This window comes from Cetorhinus maximus, chromosome 12 (assembly GCF_964194155.1).
Source record: "Cetorhinus maximus chromosome 12, sCetMax3.hap1.1, whole genome shotgun sequence".
Lineage (NCBI taxonomy): Eukaryota > Metazoa > Chordata > Chondrichthyes > Lamniformes > Cetorhinidae > Cetorhinus > Cetorhinus maximus.
In genome coordinates, this window is record NC_135890.1 from 106740885 (window position 1) to 106759333 (window position 18449).

Consider the following 18449-nt stretch of genomic DNA (forward strand, 5'->3'; position numbering starts at 1 on the left):
TTAATATTCCAAGTATCTTTGGTCCATACAATTGAATTAAGGACAAAGCCAGAGCAATACAACAGTTACTGAAGCAGAATTGGTACTTGAGATGCAACTTCTGTTGTGAAGCTTTTCTATATTTAGCAGAGGTAATACAACAAAATATGTATAAGGGTTTCAGTGGCAAAGGGCTGAAATAAAATTGGGCAGTGCTACAGAGATGGCTGAAACCGTCTTTGTGATGGAGAGGATGAGAGATCTAAAACCCAGCTCAAGATCAAATAGGATTCCCAAGATTTGAACAAACTCATCAGGTTCAACCTAAGGCAATGGCCACAAAAGGGAATGAAATTAGTGACAAGGCAACAGTTTGCTGTGGGGGCCAAAGGCAATGGCCCTAAAATTCAGTTGAACAACACCTGTGTTTCTGGTGCCACAGGTGCTGTTTCGGTTCCAAAATAGCATTCACGCACACCACACATTTCTGTGCTGATCTGCCAGACACCATTTTGATAAGAGCATTAGAATGGATGCAGAGAGTGGACATAGATGTATATAGAATAGGCAGATCATGACATCAATCAGCATATAACACTGATTTGATGCCAGTGGTACCATTTTCTACCTGAACACTCCAGCTAACACACTGTTACCCTTGCACAACTGAACATGCATTCAGCAGATGGAATGACCCTCCTCCAGGGCTATTTAAAGGGATCACCAACTGCCTTCAGACTAGTTGCTGATTGATTTCTAATGGCAGTTGTTGAGTTTGTAGAAGTGTTTGGTGCTTTGTACTACTATTAAGAGTTGCAGAAGACAACAGGGACTGCTGGAACACGCTTTGAAGGCCTTGGTTCTGACTTCAAGGGTTCTGTTCAGACTATTTGGTCCCAGCGGTGGGATAGGCGTCAGGTGGCCTACCTGCATTTGGGGTCAATTGAGGTCCTTAAATGGATAATTAATGGGAACTTAAAGGTGTCTTCCTGCCACCAATGGTATTTTACCAATGGCAGGGGTTCCCATGCCACGTGGTGAGCCATGGCAGCCTGACGGCTGGGGGCAGGGGTAGGTTTCCTCCTGTTCTGCCACCCTGTGCCCACAGACGCCACCCAGACAAAAAAATTAATAAGGTTACAACATAAAAATTTCCTTGTTCTCATAATTCATTATAACAAAAGATGTCCCTCTTTGAAGATTTCCAACAATTTCTTTGGTCAAGCAGTTCTTTTTGTGAAACAACTCGTCAACTCATGGCTTGCGTTGACCCAAGTTATTTTGGAAATCTTCTCCCTTTCCAACATCTCTTTTATAATTGAGAGATCAATCCTCAACCTCTTTTCCGTGACACTTTGTTGACTGGACATGTCCCAGATCGAACACTTATCTATATAGCATTCTATAGGCATATTTTTCTCCAGTTGCCCTTTATATCGGAGCTCCTTTAATATACTCAATAAAGTGAAAGAGATATTCAAAATCCTGGAGGGGTATGGACAGGGTAAATAGTGAGAAACTGTTCCCACTCAAGAGAGCATCAAGAACCAGAGGGCACAGATTCAAAATAATTGGTAAAAGGAGTAAAGGTGATGTGAGGAAAAAAAGTTCACCAAGAGGGTAGTTGGACTCTGGAATGAACTTCCTGAAAGGGTGGTGGAGGCAGGTTCGATCGAGGTATTCAAAAGGGAATTGGATTGCTACCTGAAAAGAAATAAATGTGCAAGGTTACGGGAATAAGGCAGGGGAGTGGGACTGGTGGAATGCTCTTTCAGAGAGCCAGTGCAGACTTGATGGGCCGAATAGCCTCCTTCTGTATTGTAAAAGATTCTGTGATTATACATAGCCATATCTGTTGCTACTACCAGTGTAAGTGTCTCCCTCTATTTTTTTTCAATTCCCAGGCTAATGGACAACATTCATTGCTTCTTCCCACTAAAAATTCCTGTAGCATGTCTCCCCGCAACCAGCGCATGCAGCAAGCCATTTAAATCTCCATTCAGTCTGGCAGGACCATAATAACCTGCCAGACAGGAGGGGCCATAAAATCCTGGCCTATGAATCCTGCTGTACTTGAATAACCATTGGGAAGTTACCATGTGAGGCATCACTAAAAGTGACTAATTCCATCCCTTAGGGTCACCCAGGTTTGGAAATCTGAGCATACATTTTTCTAAACTTATTTGCTTTTAACACTTCCCCAACAGCAGTATATTTCAGCATGGTGCTCAATTCTAATACATCAGAGCACACATCCGGTCTAGTTTTTGTACATAACCTGTTTAATTGCCCAAATTTCTTAATTGATCTGTTTTGGCTGTAGTGTTTTCCTTTTGAGTTCAGGCCCAATTTATTGAGATCCTATTAACATTTTCTAGGTAAGACTGTTGAGCCAGGGTTATTCCCAACTTAGTCTGCCTAATGTCCAACCCAATATACTTGCAGCCCAACTTCCAATTTTGAATTCCTTTACAATTTTATCTATCACAAATTTCTCAAATGCCCCAGATCCCCCCCCCCACCACAGGAAATCATCTACATGTATTAAGAAAATGCCTGCTAGTTTTTCTTTACAGTACCAATAAAACATTGCTGGATCTGCTTTTAGCTGAAGGCAACCAGCTTTTAGTAGGACAGTCCCAAATGAAAAATACCTGTCTGTCCGCAAGCATTACCCAGACCTCCCTGTCGCTTGCCATTTCAACACTCCACCCTGCTCTCATGCGCACATGTCCGTCCTTGGCTTGCTGCATTGTTCCATTGAAGCTCAACGCAAACTGGAGGAACAGCACCTCAACTTCCGACTAGGCACTTTACAGCCTTCCGGACTGAATATTGAGTTCAACAATTTTATATCATGAACTCTCTCCTCCATCCCCACCCCCTTTCCATTTTTTCCCCCTCCTATTTGTTTTTTCCAATAATTTATATAGATTTTTCTTTTCCTACCTATTTCCATTATTTTTAAATGTATTTCCATCCATTGTTTTATCTCTACCTTTTAGCCTTTTTAGTATTCCTTCACCCCACCCCACCCCCACTAGAGCTATCTGTAACTTGTCTGTCCTGCTTTCTACCCTTAATTAGCACATTCCTTTAGATAATATCACCACCTTCAACACCTCTTTGTCCTTTTGTCTGTGACATCTTTGGGTTATCTCCACCTATCACTGGCCCTTTACCTAGCTCTTCTTGTCCCAACACCCCCTCCCCCCTTAAACCAGCTTATATTTCACCCCTTTCCTATTTTTACTTAGTTCTGTTGAAGAGTCATGAGGACTCGAAACGTCAACTGTGCTCTTCTCCACCGATGCTGCCAGACCTGCTGAGTTTTTCCAGGTATTTCTGTTTTTGTTTTGAAAAATACCATACCCTGGATGCATCATTTAGCCCATAAACACACTTATTTAGCCTCCATAATTTCCCCTCTATTTCTCCAGCTTCTTTCAGAGGCTTTAAGAACACTTCTCTTTGAAATTGTTCCCTTTGCAAAAATGCTGCTTTGACATCAATGGATTTACATTCCCATGAGAATGTTGCTAAAAGTGCTAGGAAAATCCTCAAACTGACTTTTCCTGCTGTTGGAGAATGTACTTTAACTTCCTGGTCACCCAGTTATTCCTCAAATCTCCAAGCTACAAGTCTGGCCTTAGCTTTATATGTACCATCAGGAAGTACTTTCTCCGTACATATCCATCTATGGGTTAATGCTGGCTGTCCTTTGTCTGGCACCTTTGTGTAAACACCAAACTCTCTCCAACTGTCAAATTCTTTTTGTTTTGCCTGTTTTACCAATTTATCATCTAAATTGTTAGTAGCCACTAAAGCTTCTCTATCGTAGGAGCTCCTTCTTGTGTCGTTCCTCGCCTGTTCTTTAGTCCTTGTTCTTGTTAAACTACATCCCCGACTAGATCTGCCGGCCCCATCTGGACTACTACTACTCGACCTATTCCTCTACAACTTGACTTCTTTTCACAAGTTCTGGATCTTTTCCTTGGGCTGTGATCACCATTAGGTCCACTGTCTGAATTTAAACTATACTTCATAGCTTTCCACATTTTTACTTCCTTCTGCCAATCCGTAGATTGGATATTCTGCCCTTTGTCTTGTACATTCAGCCAGTTTTTGTATTTCCTTGTGGCCTTTCTTGCCCTTACTACTATGGTGGCTTCCCTCCACTCACCAGCTACTTCTGGCATATATGCCACCCTAGTCCCAACTTTTGGTAATTGATCTTTGCGCTAAATGGTCATATCCTGATCTTAACTATCACTTCGGCTATTCTCAATCAGCCAAAATCTGTTGGTCGTACAGGTATGGCATACATGTGTGTGAAGTGCACAGCGCATCTTCAGTTTCCATCATCTGTTCAGGTTCCATCAATGTGTAATCAGTGCCAGTAAGCTGCTTGGAATGTACTCTAACAGTTTGGTGACCATGTTGCAAGATTATTGTTTTGCCATCAGTGCCTATAACTTTTCCTGGACCTCTTCATTCTTTCTGCCCTTCTTTTTGATAATACAACGTGTCCCCAGGCTTAAAATTCATTTCTGATGGCCTGATTCGATACCTCAACGCGCTCCTGATTTTTTTTTCCCTGAAACCTTCACCTTATATACCATAAGACCATAAGACGTAGGAGCAGAAGTAGGCCATTCGGCCCATCAAGTTTGCTCTGCCATTCAATGAGATCATGGCTGATCTGATAATCCTCAACTCCACTTTCCTGCCTTTTCCCCATAACCCTTAATTCCCTTACTGATTAAAAATCTGTCTATCTCAGCCTTGAATATACTTAACGACCCAGCCTCTACAGTAATGAATTCCACAGACTGACTACCCTCTGAGAGAAGAAATTCCTCCTCATCTCTGTTTTAAATGGGCAGCCCCTTACTCTGAGATTATGCCCTCTGGTCCTAGACTCTCCCACAAGGGGAAACAACCTCTCAGCATCTATCCTGTCAAGCCCCTAAAGAATCTTATATGTTTCAATAAGGTCGCCTCTCGTTCTTCTAAACTCCAATGAGTACAGGCCAAGCCTACTCAACCTCTCCTCATAAGAAAATCCCTCCATCAGAGTGCAGAAGAGGCCCTTCAGCCCATCGAGTCTGCACTAGCACATGAGAAACGCCTGACCTACCTACCTAATCCCATTTACCAGCACTTGGCCCATAGCCTTGAATGTTGTGACGTGCCAAGTGCTCATCCAGGTAATTTTTAAAGGATGTGAGGCAAGCCGCCTCCACCACCCTCCCAGGCAGTGCATTCCAGACCGTCACCACCCTCTGGGTAAAAAAAGTTTTTCCTCATCCCCCCTAAACCTCCTGCCCCTCACCTTGAACATATGTCCCATCATCAAAAACAGAATTACCTGGAAAAACTCAGCAGGTCTGGCAGCATCGGCGGAGCAGAAATCAGTTAACGTTTCGAGCCTTCATGGCCCTTCGGCAGAACTGAAGCATAGTTAGAAGAAGGGAGAAATATAAATTGGTTTAAGGTGGGTGGGGGGGGGGGGGGGAGAGAAGAGACACATTGAGGGTGTGGTGATTGTGGAGATGAGCAGATAATCAAAAGATGTCACAGACAAAAGGGTCAAAGAGGTGTCGAAGGTGGTGACATTTGTCTGAGAAAAGTGCTAATTAAGAATGGAAGACAGGATATTCAAAGTACAGCTCTAGTGGGGGTAGGGTGGAAAGACTAACAAGGTTTTAGTTTAGATTTAAAAATAATGGAAATAGGTGGGGAAAGAAGAATCTATATAAATTATTGAAAAAAAAAGGAGGGGGGTGGGGGGGCAAGAAACGGGGTGGGGATGGGGGGAGGGGGAGTTTAAGATCTAAAGTTGTTGAATTCAATATTCAGCCCGGAAGGCTGTAAAGTGCCTAGTCGGAAGATGAGATGCTGTTCCTCCAGTTTGCGTTGGGCTTCACTGGAACAATGCAGCAAGCCAAGGACAGACATGTGGGCAAGAGAACAGGGTGGAGTGTTAAAATGGCAAGCGACAGGGAGGTTTGGGTCTTTCTTGCGGACAGACCGCAGGTGTTCCGCAAAACGGTCGCCCAGTTTGCGTTTGGTCTCTCCAATGTAGAGGAGACCGCATTGGGAGCAACGAATGCAGTAGACTAAGTTAGGGGAAATGCAAGTGAAATGCTGCTTCATTTGAAAGGAGTGTTTGGACCCTTGGACAGTGAGGAGAGAGGAAGTGAAGGGGCTGGTGTTGCATCTTCTGTGTGGGCATGGGGAGGTGCCATAAGTGGGGGTTGAGGAGTAGGGGGTGATGGAGGAGTGGACCAGGGTGTCCCGGAGGGAACGATCCCTACGGAATGCCGTCAGGGGGGGTGAAGGGAAGATGTGTTTGGTGGTGGCATCATGCTGGAGTTGGCGGAAATGGCGGAGGATGATCCTTTGAATGCGGAGGCTGGTGGGGTGATAAGTGAGGACAAGGGGGACCCTATCATGTTTCTGGGAAGGAGGAGAAGGCGTGACACCCTGGTCCACTCCTCCATCACCCCCTACTCCTTAACCCCCACTTATGGCACCTCCCCATGCCCACGCAGAAGATGCAACACCTGCCCCTTCACTTCCTCTCTCCTCACCGTCCAAGGGCCCAAACACTCCTTTCAAGTGAAGCAGCATTTCACTTGCATTTCCCCTAACTTAGTCTACTGCATTCGTTGCTCCCAATGCGGTCTCCTCTACATTGGAGAGACCAAACGCAAACTGGGCGACCGTTTTGCGGAACACCTGCGGTCTGTCCGCAAGAAAGACCCAAACCTCCCTGTCGCTTGCCATTTTAACACTCCACCCTGTTCTCTTGCCCACATGTCTGTCCTTGGCTTGCTGCATTGTTCCAGTGAAGCCCAACGCAAACTGGAGGAACAGCACCTCATCTTCCGACTAGGCACTTTACAGCCCTCTGGGCTGAATATTGAATTCAACAACTTTAGATCTTAAACTCCCCCTCCCCCCATCCCCACCCCGTTTCTTCCCCCCCCCCCTCCTTTTTTTTCAATAATTTATATAGATTCTTCTTTCCCCACCTATTTCCATTATTTTTAAATCTAAACTAAAACCTTGTTAGTCTTTCCACCCCACCCCCACTAGAGCTGTACTTTGAATATCCTGTCTTCCATTCTTAATTAGCACTTTTCTCAGACAAATGTCACCACCTTCGACACCTCTTTGACCCTTTTGTCTGTGACATCTTTTGATTATCTGCTCATCTCCACAATCACCACACCCTCAATGTGTCTCTCCCCCCCCCCACCACACCCCCCACCCACCTTAAATCAATTTATATTTCTCCCTTCTTCTAACTATGCTTCAGTTCTGCCGAAGGGCCATGAAGGCTCGAAACGTTAACTGATTTCTGCTCCGCCGATGCTGCCAGACCTGCTGAGTTTTTCCAGGTAATTCTGTTTTTGTTTTGGATTTCCAGCATCCGCAGTAGCTTTTAGCTTTTTGTTTTTATCTTTATGTCCCCTCATGACTGACCCTTCAACTAAGGGGAACAGCTGCTCCCTATCCACCCTGTCCATGCCCCTCATAATCTTGTACACTTCGATCAGGTCACCCCTCAGTCTTCTCTGCTCCAACAAAAGCAACCCAAGTTTATCCAACCTCTCTTCATAACTTAAATGTTTCATCCCAGGCAACATCCTGGTGAATCTCCTCTGCACCCCCTCCAGTGCAATCACATCCTTCCTATAATGTGGCAACCAGAACTGCACACAGTACTCCAGCTGTGGCCTCACCAAGGTTCTATACAACTCCAACGTGACCTCCCTACTTTTGAAATCTATGCCTCGATTGATAAAGGCAAGTGTCCCATATGCCTTTTTCACCACCCCACTAACAGGCCTCTGTGCCTTCAGAGATCTATGGACACACACGCCAAGGTCCCTTTGTTCCTCAGAACTTCCTAGTGTCATGCCATTCATTGAATACTTCCTTGTCAAATTACTCCTTCCAAAGTGTATCACCTCACACTTTTCAGGGTTAAATTCCATCTGCCACTTATCTGCCCATTTGACCATCCTGTCTATAACTTCCTGTCGCCCAAGACACTCAACCTCACTGTTAACCACTCGGCCAATCTTTGTGTCATCCGCAAACTTACTAATCCTACCCCCCACATAGTCATCTATGTCGTTTATATAAATGGCAAATAATAGGGGACCCAGCACAGATCCCTGTGGTACGCCACTGGACACTGGCTTCCAGTCACTAAAGCATCCTTCTGTCATCACCCTCTGCCTCCTACAACTAAGCCAATTTTGAATCCATCTTATCAAATTACCCTGTATCCCATGTGCATTTGCCTTCTTTATAAGACTCCCATGTGGGACCTTGTCAAAGGCTTTACTGAAATCCATATAAACTACATCAACTACACTACCCTCACCTACACACCTGGTCACCACCTCAAAAAATTCAATTAAATTTGTTCAGCATGACCTCCCTCTGACAAAGCTATGCTGACTATCCCTGATCAAACCTTGCCTCTCCAAGTGGACATAGATTCTCTCCTTCAGAATTTTCTCCAACAGTTTCCCTACCACTGATGTGAGACTCACTGGCCTGTAGTTCCCTGGCTTATCTCTATAACCCTTCTTAAATAGCGGAACCACATTAGCTGTTCTCCAGTCCTCTGGCACCTCCCCCGTGGCCAGAGAGGAATTAAAAATTTGGGTCGGAGCCCCTGCGATCTCCTCCCTTGCCTCCCTCAACAGTCTGGGACACAAATCACCTGGATCTGGGGATTTGTCCACTTTTAAGCCTGCCAACACCTCCAATACCGTCACTCCCTATATCAATTTGCTCAAGAACCTCACAGTCTCTCTCCCCGAGTTCGATACCTTCATCCTCATTCTCTTGGGTGAAGACGGATGTGAAGTACTCTAGCGATGTCCTCTGGCTCCACCCATAAAATGCCCCCTTGGTCCCTTATGGGCCCTACTCTTTCCCTGGTTATCCTCTTCCCATTGATATACTTATAGAATATCTTGGGATTTTCCCTACTTTTACCAGCCAGAGCTTTCTCATATCCCATCTTTGCTCTCCTAATTGCTTTCTTAAGCTCCACCCTGCACTTTCTGTACTCCACTAATACCTCCATTCATTTGCTTCCCTTGTACCTGCTAAAAGCCTCTCTTTTCCTTCTTATCGTAACCTGAATATCTCTGGTCATCCACGGTTCTCTGGGCTTGTTACTCCTTCCTATCACCCTAGAGGGAACATGTTGAGCCTGTACCCTCCCCATTTCCTTTTTGAACACACCCCACTGCTCCTCTGTAGATTTCCCCACAAGTAGTTGTTCCCAGTCTACCTTGGCCAGATGCTGCCTTGTTTTACTAAAATCCACTCTCCCCCAATGCAAAACATTTTTTTGCAACTTGTCTATTTCTTTGTCCATAACAAACTTAAACCATGTTGTGGTCACTATCACTAAAATGCTCGCCCATCACCACCTCAGCCACCTGTCCGGCTTCATTCCCCAGAATTTGGTCCAGCACTTGTTCGACCTGCTACATATTGACCTAAAAAATTCTCCTGTACATATTTCAAGAAATCCACTCCATCCAAGCCCTCAACACTATGTCTATCCCAATTAATGTTGGGAAAGTTGAAATCACCTAATATAATTACCCTATTGTTATTGTTTTTACACATCTCCGCAAATTGTGCACATATTTGCTCCTCAATTTCCCATTGACTATCTGGGGATCTATAATAAACACCTAACAATGTGGCTGCCCCTTTTTTATTCCTAAGCTCTACCCACAAAGCTTCATTCGATGCCCCCTCCAAGATATCATCTCTCTTTACTGCAGTAACTGACTCTTTAACTAATAATGCAATGCCTCCTCCTCATTTATCCCCTCCCGTCTCGCCTGAAGATTCTATATCCCAGAATGTTGAGCTGCCAATCCTGCCCCTCCCTCAACCACATCTCAGTGATGGCTACTATATCACAATTCCACGTGTCAATCCTCACCCTTAACTCATCCGTTTTACCTGTAATACTCCTGGCATTAAAGTAGAGGCCATTCAGCCTTGCCTTACTCCCTTGAAACTTAATGCGGCTGTTCTCCCTCTGACTTGATTGTTTTACTGCATCATGATGTGTCCTTATTCTGCTAACATTCTGTGTCCCCTCCCCCTGCCGAATTAGTTTAAACTCCTCCCAACAGCACTAGCAAACCTGCCCGCAAGGATGTCAGTCCCGCTCTGGTTCAGATGTAGACCGTCCCGCTTGTACAGTTCCCACCTTCCCAGAAACGGTCCCAGTGATCCAGGAATCTAAAACCCTCCCTCCTGCACCAACTCTTAAGCCACATATTCATTTGTGCTATTCTTCTATTTCTGAGCTCGCTAGCACGCGGCACTGGGAGTAATCCAGAGATTACAACCCGAGAGGTCTTGCTTTTTAGTCTACTACCTAACTCCCTGAATTCTTGATGCAAGACCTTATCCCTCTTTCTACCTATGTCATTGGTACCAACACGTACCATGACCTCTGCCTTATCAGCCTCCCCCTTCAGGATGCCCTGCAGCTGTTCAGTGACATCCCGGACCCTGGCACCAGGGAGGCAACACACCATCCTGGAGTCACGTTGACGGCCACAGTAGCGCCTATCTGTTCCCCTGACTATAGAATCCCCTATTACTTTTGCTCTTCCTCCCTTCCTCCCCTCCTGTACAGACAGGCTGCTTGTGGTGCCAGAAGTTTAGCACTGTCCGCACTCCCTGGAGGAACCAGCGCCCTCATCAGCCTCAAAATGGAATACCAATTTGTGAGCGGGACCCCAGGGGATTCCTGAACTACCTGCCCGTTTCTCTTGGACTGCCTGGTGGTCACCCATTCCCTTCCTTCATCAAGTCCCTTCGTCTTCGGTGTGACCACCTCTCTAAACGTGCTATCCACGATGCTCTCAGACTCGCGTCCCCAGGATCAACCTAGTGAACCTTCTCTGGACTGCCTCCAATGCCAATATATCTTGCCTTAGATAAGGAGACCAAAACTGTTCACCTTAATAAATGCTCTCCTCCCTGCATGCATGGCATTCAAATGTTCTATTGAACTAATAGTAGTTCCCTCCAAAGCCAGGGGATGGTCCGACATCATTGAAGGTATCTTTGGATTCCTGCCATAAACTAATTAATAGGGGCTGTAGCCCGCCACCATCTGCAGCATTTTTTTTTTGCGTGTATTGCCCACGCTGGAGCAGTGGTCAATTTACAATTCGGTTGGTCAACTAAAATTTTTGAGCATTTCGTCAATCACAGCATGATTTTTCTCACATATCCCATTGCTAAAAGGACTCTTTGTATCTGTGTGCATTACTAGAATATTCAAATTTTCACATATACTCCTGAATTCATTATTGGCAAATTCTCCTCTATTGTCCATTAAGAATTTAGCTGAAGCTCCCAGCCCCGTTCCTATCCATCCTTCTATTATTTTAATCGATAATTACATTTTTCTTTATTAAAAATTACCGTTGACGGACTGAATCTAGTCACTATGTTCACAAATGCGAAAGAAAAATATTTTATTTTTTAATCCTATACTTGGAGGCCACAGAATCATTTAAGCCTCTCGCCAGTGGAAGACTTACTACTGGTCACGATGGCGTTCTGTACTTTTTACAAATATCACATTTTTCAAAAATATCCTTGATAAGTCCGGTGTATTCATCATCGAGTACACCTGCATCCTTTAACAGAATCTTCAACCTATAGCCAGAGAAATGTGCAAATTGTGGATGTAGTTTGGTAATAATTTTCCGCCTCTCCTTTAAACCCCTATCCCCAGCTGCCATCTGTAGACTTGCAATTTACACAGTCAAATTATCATGCTCCATATCCAACTTCGTTTGGGCCGTTTTTTATTAAAAGCTTATTTAACAGTGAAGGCATTTCACTCAATACCACATCAATACTAATAAAGTGATTTACTCCTGCTATTTTACACAGAATTACTATCCTTTAGTGATTTAAATATATTAACCATTACTGAACCTGAAACAAGTAGAATGGTCATATTCTTTGACTTTACTTCAGTCCTCCTTCCTTCCTTAAGGAATCCATGTAGCATTTTAGCCAGTCCACTCCACATACCATGGATGTACAGCCACGACCTAGAACTGCACAACTGAATGAATCTGTGACTAGGATACTCATTACCAGACTGAGTTTTGATGACCAATATGATTCCTTCTGATTGGTCAGTATCATCGGGTGGTGAGGTGCTGCTGGAGTGCACCAGAGTGGTGCTCTGGTAGCTTAAACCAGGGCCCGGGGAGCAGATTGCAGGGGAGCGGAGGCCCAGAACCCCAAGATGGAGGTTGGCTGCCAGGCCTAGGGTCCTGGGGAGGAGAGGCTGGCTGCGAGGCCTGGGAGTGAGACACTGCTGAGCAGAGCCCCAGGTCGGGTTGAGGATGGGGGTTAGGAGGAAGACACTGACTACCATGTGGGTGAGAGACGAGAGTGAGTGTGTGTATGTGTGTGGGAGACTTGTTTATATCCAGGAAATGGGCCCGCTCCTTAAGTAGTGAGCCAATCCTGACAGTGGCCTCCACACAGGGAGGCGCCACCTGGCATTGTGATGCAGTTAGCACCTGGAAGTGTTCAAGGGGCAACCACCATCGCAGTAGGATGTGGCATACAAGAGTGCACCACCAACTCACCAGGAGAGAGAAGCACATTCTGCAGGTAAATTCCTCACCCTTGCACTGAGGCGAGGTCAAGTCAGTCCACTTCAAGCCCGCAGTCCCTCAAAGAACAATGTATTCTGCTTTTTGATTAATGTCCTTTCTTCCTTTGTGTTATCACAAGCAGGAGGATATCAGGCAATGGCTTCTATATTAGAATCTCAGCACCAAGGCTGCAGCCTCTTTAGGCTTCCCAACCTAAATTATTTTAGAAGGATCAAGACTTGAGTCATGCAAAGCCAAATTCTCTAGGAATATAGAGGTTTCTTCAGAAATTTCGTCAATCATTTTATTTATCCTATTTGAAGCATAACCACAATACTCAAAACAAAAAGGCTATGTATATTACGAAACGATGATAACTGGTCAGAAATTAGGGTGTGTTACCCTACTCAATAGATAGGATGGCAGGGAAAATAGTTTTGGATGCAGGCAAGAATTCTCCTTACTTGGGAAGTAATGGATTTAATTAGTAGCAGTACTCCTGAGATGATATCCGATTTCCATGTGGCAACCGTAGAATTTCATAGCACAGAAAAAAGACACTCAGCCCATCAGTGTAACTGCACAGCTCTCAGAAGAACTATCCACATTGTCCTATTCCCCATACTCATTGTTTCAGATACAAAACGCGTGATGGATTCTATTCTTACCAGTGGCAAGATTGCACGTATAGGTATCAGATACAGCTGAAGTTAACTAAAGCCACAATTGAATGCCAAAAATGCATTGGGGGAAAAAAACTGATCATGTGGCATTCCCATGGTAAAGCTTTATAAGCCCTGTTAAGAGGCCAGAAAAGCCACATAGGTCCCTTAAAAGATTTAGCACGGTGGTTTGAATTTAGGAGCAGGATATGGCCGATCCGCTAAAGATATATTTTGTATTCATTTTCACTATTGATGATACAGTGGTAGGTAAAATGCTTTAGATATTGACTCCTTAAATGCAAATGCCGTAGATTGGTTTGAGGCACTGAAGATTGATAAGGTTGCTGGACCTGATGACATTTAACCTCAAATGCTGTAGAAAATCAGAAAGGTACTATGAGAGCCATTAATTTAGCTAACTAATAGTTCTTTGAGATCTGGACTAGTTCAAATTGACTGGAGAAAGTGCTTGATGCATGAATGCTTGCACACATGTGCCAAGCCACATTCATTGACACCTAGATAGGAACAAGAGTAGGCCATTCAGCCCCTTGAGCTTGTTCTGCCATTCAGTTAAATCATGGCTGATCTATATCTTAACTTTATTTACCCAGTTTTGCTCCATATTCTGTAAGTAAAGATTTGTCTAATTCATGTTTTTACTAAGCTTGAATTAAGTAATTAAACTGTTACATAATGAAAAAATCTAGCTAGGCTAAAGACTAATGATTCAAAATACCACATGATTCAAAATAAAATGCCTATCAGCACTAATATTTTTCACTGAAAATGCATAGTTTTACAGACATTTGGAGACTCAAATGACTAATACATAGGAAAATAACATAATAGTAGATTTAGAAATGATATGGCCGACACATTTTCTTAGAGCTCCTGCACCTCAAAAATTTACGACAACACCACTCATATTCTGTACCTTACATGTCACGTGTTGTCTCAAAAACACTTTCATTTTTGGGCAATTCACCACAACGATACTTAGAATCGCATATGAAGCGCCTGTTGACCACCCCTTGGTTATTCCTGGGGTTCATCCTCCTTCCATAATTGCCCAACTCCTACCACCTGTTATAGCTCCCAACAGGGTCTGTCCTCATGCTTTCTGTTTGTGTTATTCTGTCGTACAGGCGTTTGGGCCCTATATTCAAACAGTCTCGAAATGCTTCTAGCATTGCATCCTCCACTTTGGTGTCACTACTGAAGACCCATTTGCACCAAAAAAGCAGCCGGAAATGAATGCTTTCCCAGAAATTTTTTTAAGGCTTTGGACATTTAATCTAAAACCATATCTTTCTCTTTGAATCTAACTCCAGTGAAAACCAAGATCCTATCTGTGTTTGATATCCTAGCACAGTCCAATAATTTAAAAGGCAGATACTGATTTAGGAATTTCCAAGTGGAATACCTGCAATCTGGTATATGGCCAGTTAAATTCCATTATGTATTCCTCTACGGAAGAATCATCCATTTTTCTAAATTTATCAAAATCTAACCAAGCCTCATAGGCATTAAATAAGTCATGTTTCATATAAATTTTTCCATGAATTTTAAGAGAATGTCCAAACTTTCTTCATTGTCCAGTTCCTGAGTTTCTAGTTCTGAGAACACTTTGCAGCAGATCTTGCTCCTGGCAGGAAGCGAAAGTGCCAGATCTAGCCCTTGCTTTCTTTTCAGTAAAGACATAACCAGTGTCCATCCCTCAACTTCATTTTTCCATTGATCATAAGGTTCCATGTCACGAAACAGTAGTGGAAAATCATATCCAGTCACCTTATACCTGGTTTCAGGCAACCATTCTCTGCTACCAATGTTAACAAAATTCCCAAGCCTGGTTGTGAAGACACTGGGACTAAGATGCTTTGGTAGAGACTGTTTATGTTTTTTTTAAATCGGGGAGAGCACAAACGCAATCCCATACTAGCACAATTTTGTAGTCAAGTATACCACATTTGGGGAGAGCTCACTTCTCCACTCTAACACAATCCTCATCAGTGCTGGCTAACTCTTTTTATATATACATCTGAGTATAATTAACTAATCAATACCCAATACCTATTAACCTTATTACCTTAAACTACTAGGCATTTAACATCCATCATCAGAACCTATTATATACTAACAGAAGTTAAGCTTCTGCTATACAAAGTGCCAGGTAGACACTGGAGTACTCTGAGCAGTTCTGGGCACTAAAGCCAGGAATGATATTGACCTTGAGAGTGTTACATAGCAGGTTTACCAGAATCATAGCTGGACTCCAAGGGTTAAATTATGAGGATAGATTACACAAGCTAGAATTCTCTAGAATTTAGAAGATTAAAACATGATTTGATTGATGTTTTCCAAGATATTATGGAGAAAAGATAGAGGGAAACTATTTCTGCTGGTGAGGCTGTCTAGGGCTAGGGGTATAATCAAATATTTAGAGCCAGATCTTTCAGGAGTGAAGTTAGAAAACACTTCTACATGCAAAGCATGGAAGAAATTTAGAACGCTCTTCCGCAGACAGCAATTGATGCTAGATCAATTGCTAATTTTAAGCTGAGGTTGATAGGTTTTTGTTAAGCAAGATATTAAGACAGGTGTATAGTTAGGTTGCAGAAAACCCTGCTGTAAAAATGAGACCGGTTATTGCGATGCATTGCAAATATTTAATGTATACCAAACGCTATATTTAGCACACACTAATATATAGATAGCACGCACTAAATACTATTTTGATTGATCACCTATACCCTCAAACCCAAAGCCAACATTAGTTATACATGAATTAACAGGCAAATTGTGGTTGATTATAAACAATAAATTGCACATTAAATGGCAGATACAACTAAATCTTATGAATTGGCTCAGCAGTCTACTCAACCCAGTAACAAAGTCCTTGAAAAAACTGCCTTCCTTACGAAGAATTTCAGCTCTACTTCTTCAGGATCCTAAGCCAACAGCAGCACACAACCAACCCAAGTTCCACAGGTACAGAATTCACAAAAAATGGCACACATTTGCAGAATTTCCTCAACTTGGTCTAGATGGCATAGATTCACCAATGTTATCTTCAGGTAATAGAAAAAGCCACAGCAACTGAGTATTTACTTATTCTCAGCTTCTGGTTCTAGCCTCAGTCTTCTTCAGCTTACCTGTACTCATCAACTTCTGAGCTCTGATGGCATTGTCAATTTTTAAATAGTTTAAATAGTTTTAACCAGAAGTCCTAGTTTCCTCAGCAATTGAGAGGATCAGTTTCCTATCTAAGTTTACATTTCCAATTGGGATCCATCTCAAAAAATAAAGCATTGCCCACTGATTCCATCACACCATTCACATTTTCCCTGCCAAGAAACCACCCATCCACCTCTACTTGGGGAAGGGAATAGTGAAACTAAGGGGATAGTTTATGTTGCTGAGCACAAATAGCTAGAAGAATTGTTGGTGGAAGATGTGGTCATAGGGCCAGGAGATACAAGTCCTCAGCTAAGATGCCTCAGCACCTAGATCTTGAAGTACAAGGGCAATTAGGGATGGGCAATAAAAATGCTGGCCTAGCAGCGACAGCCATGTCCCGTGAAAGAATAAAATTAAAAGATTGGTTGTCAGCATAAAATTACATCCAGACATTGGAGATGGAATTTTATAATGTGCTGCAGTTGGTGGTTCAGTTTGAGAAGTCCACTGATGAGATTTGTTTAGAACAAATATATTGCCACTAAGAAAAAGGGTGGGACTCTGAAATCTAGACTCCTTTGGATGTTAAAGAACATATTGAGTAGGATAAGGCAAAAACAGGAAACATATGTCAGGTGCCAAGAGTGCAATACTTCAGAAAGCCTAGAGGAGTACAGAAAGTGCACAGGGGAAATTAAAATGGAAATTAGGAACGCAATGAAAGTGCATGAAAAAATATTGGAAAGTAAAATCAAGGAAACCTTATTTTTATAAATATATAAAGAGCAAGAGAATAACTTAAGAAAGAGTAGGCCCAATTAGAGACTAAAAGAGGTAATTTGTGTATGGATATGGAAGATGTAGGCATGGTTCTTTTTTAAAATTTATTCATGGGAGGTAGGCATCCCTCATCAGCATTTGTTGCCCGTCCTTAATTGCCCTTGAGAAAGTGATAATGAGCTACCTTCTTGAGCTGTGGCAATTCATCTGGCACAGGTACACCCACAGTGCTGTTAGGAAGGGAGTTCCAGGAATTTGATCCAGCAACAGTGAAAGAACAGTGATACAGTTCCAAATCAGGATGGTATCTGACTTGGAGGGGAACTTGCAGGCAGTGGTGCTCCCAAGCATCTTGTCCTTCTAGGTAGTAGAGGTCATGGATTTGGAAGGTGCTGTTGACAGAGCCTTGGTGAATTGCTGCAGTGCATCTTGTACATAGTACACACTGTTGCCATTGTGTGCGAGTGATGGAGGGGGTGAATATTTAACTTCATGGATGAGGTGCCGATCAAGCAGGCAGCTCTGTCCTGGATGTTGTCGAGCTTTTTAAGTGAGGAATATTACATCCTGACTTCTGCCTTGTAGATGGTGGACAGGCTTTGGGGAGTCAGGAGATGTGTTACCCACGCACAGAATTCCCAGCCTCAGACCTGCTCTTGTAGCCACAGCACTTATGTGGTTGTTCCAGTTCAGTTTCTGGTCAATGGTAACCCCCAGGATGCTGATAGTGGGGGATTCAGCGATGGTAATTCTACTGAATGTCATGGGGAGATGGTTAGATTCTCTCTTGTAGGAGAGGTCATTGCCTAGCACTTGTGTCACTGAATGTTACTCTGCATCTGTTTTCACAAAAAGGGGATGAAGCAGACATTGAGGTTGAGGAGGAGAAGGAGTGTGATATATTGGTTGGTACCTATGGTACCTGATAAGCCTGGCCACCTTGCTTAAGTCTTACTGATCTTCCTCTTCTGTCTATTAATATCACAGATATGAGGAAATGCTAAAAGTAAAGTCCTCTGTCTCTGGTGGTGAATTTATCAACATGAAAGAAACAAAGGACACAGCACTTGGAACAAGGATGGAACAGGGTAAAGAAAAGCAGACCGCTTCCATTAATTGAGGGGACTGTAATGAGTAGCCATGT

The 18449-nt window shown here is 43.3% G+C and overlaps 1 protein-coding gene across 1 annotated transcript in view; it reads right to left on the reverse strand.

The window, feature by feature from the left end:
• Positions 1-18449, reverse strand: part of pxmp2 (peroxisomal membrane protein 2) — a 49125-nt gene that overhangs the window by 10223 nt on the left and 20453 nt on the right. The gene's annotated exons all lie outside the window — the stretch shown is intronic.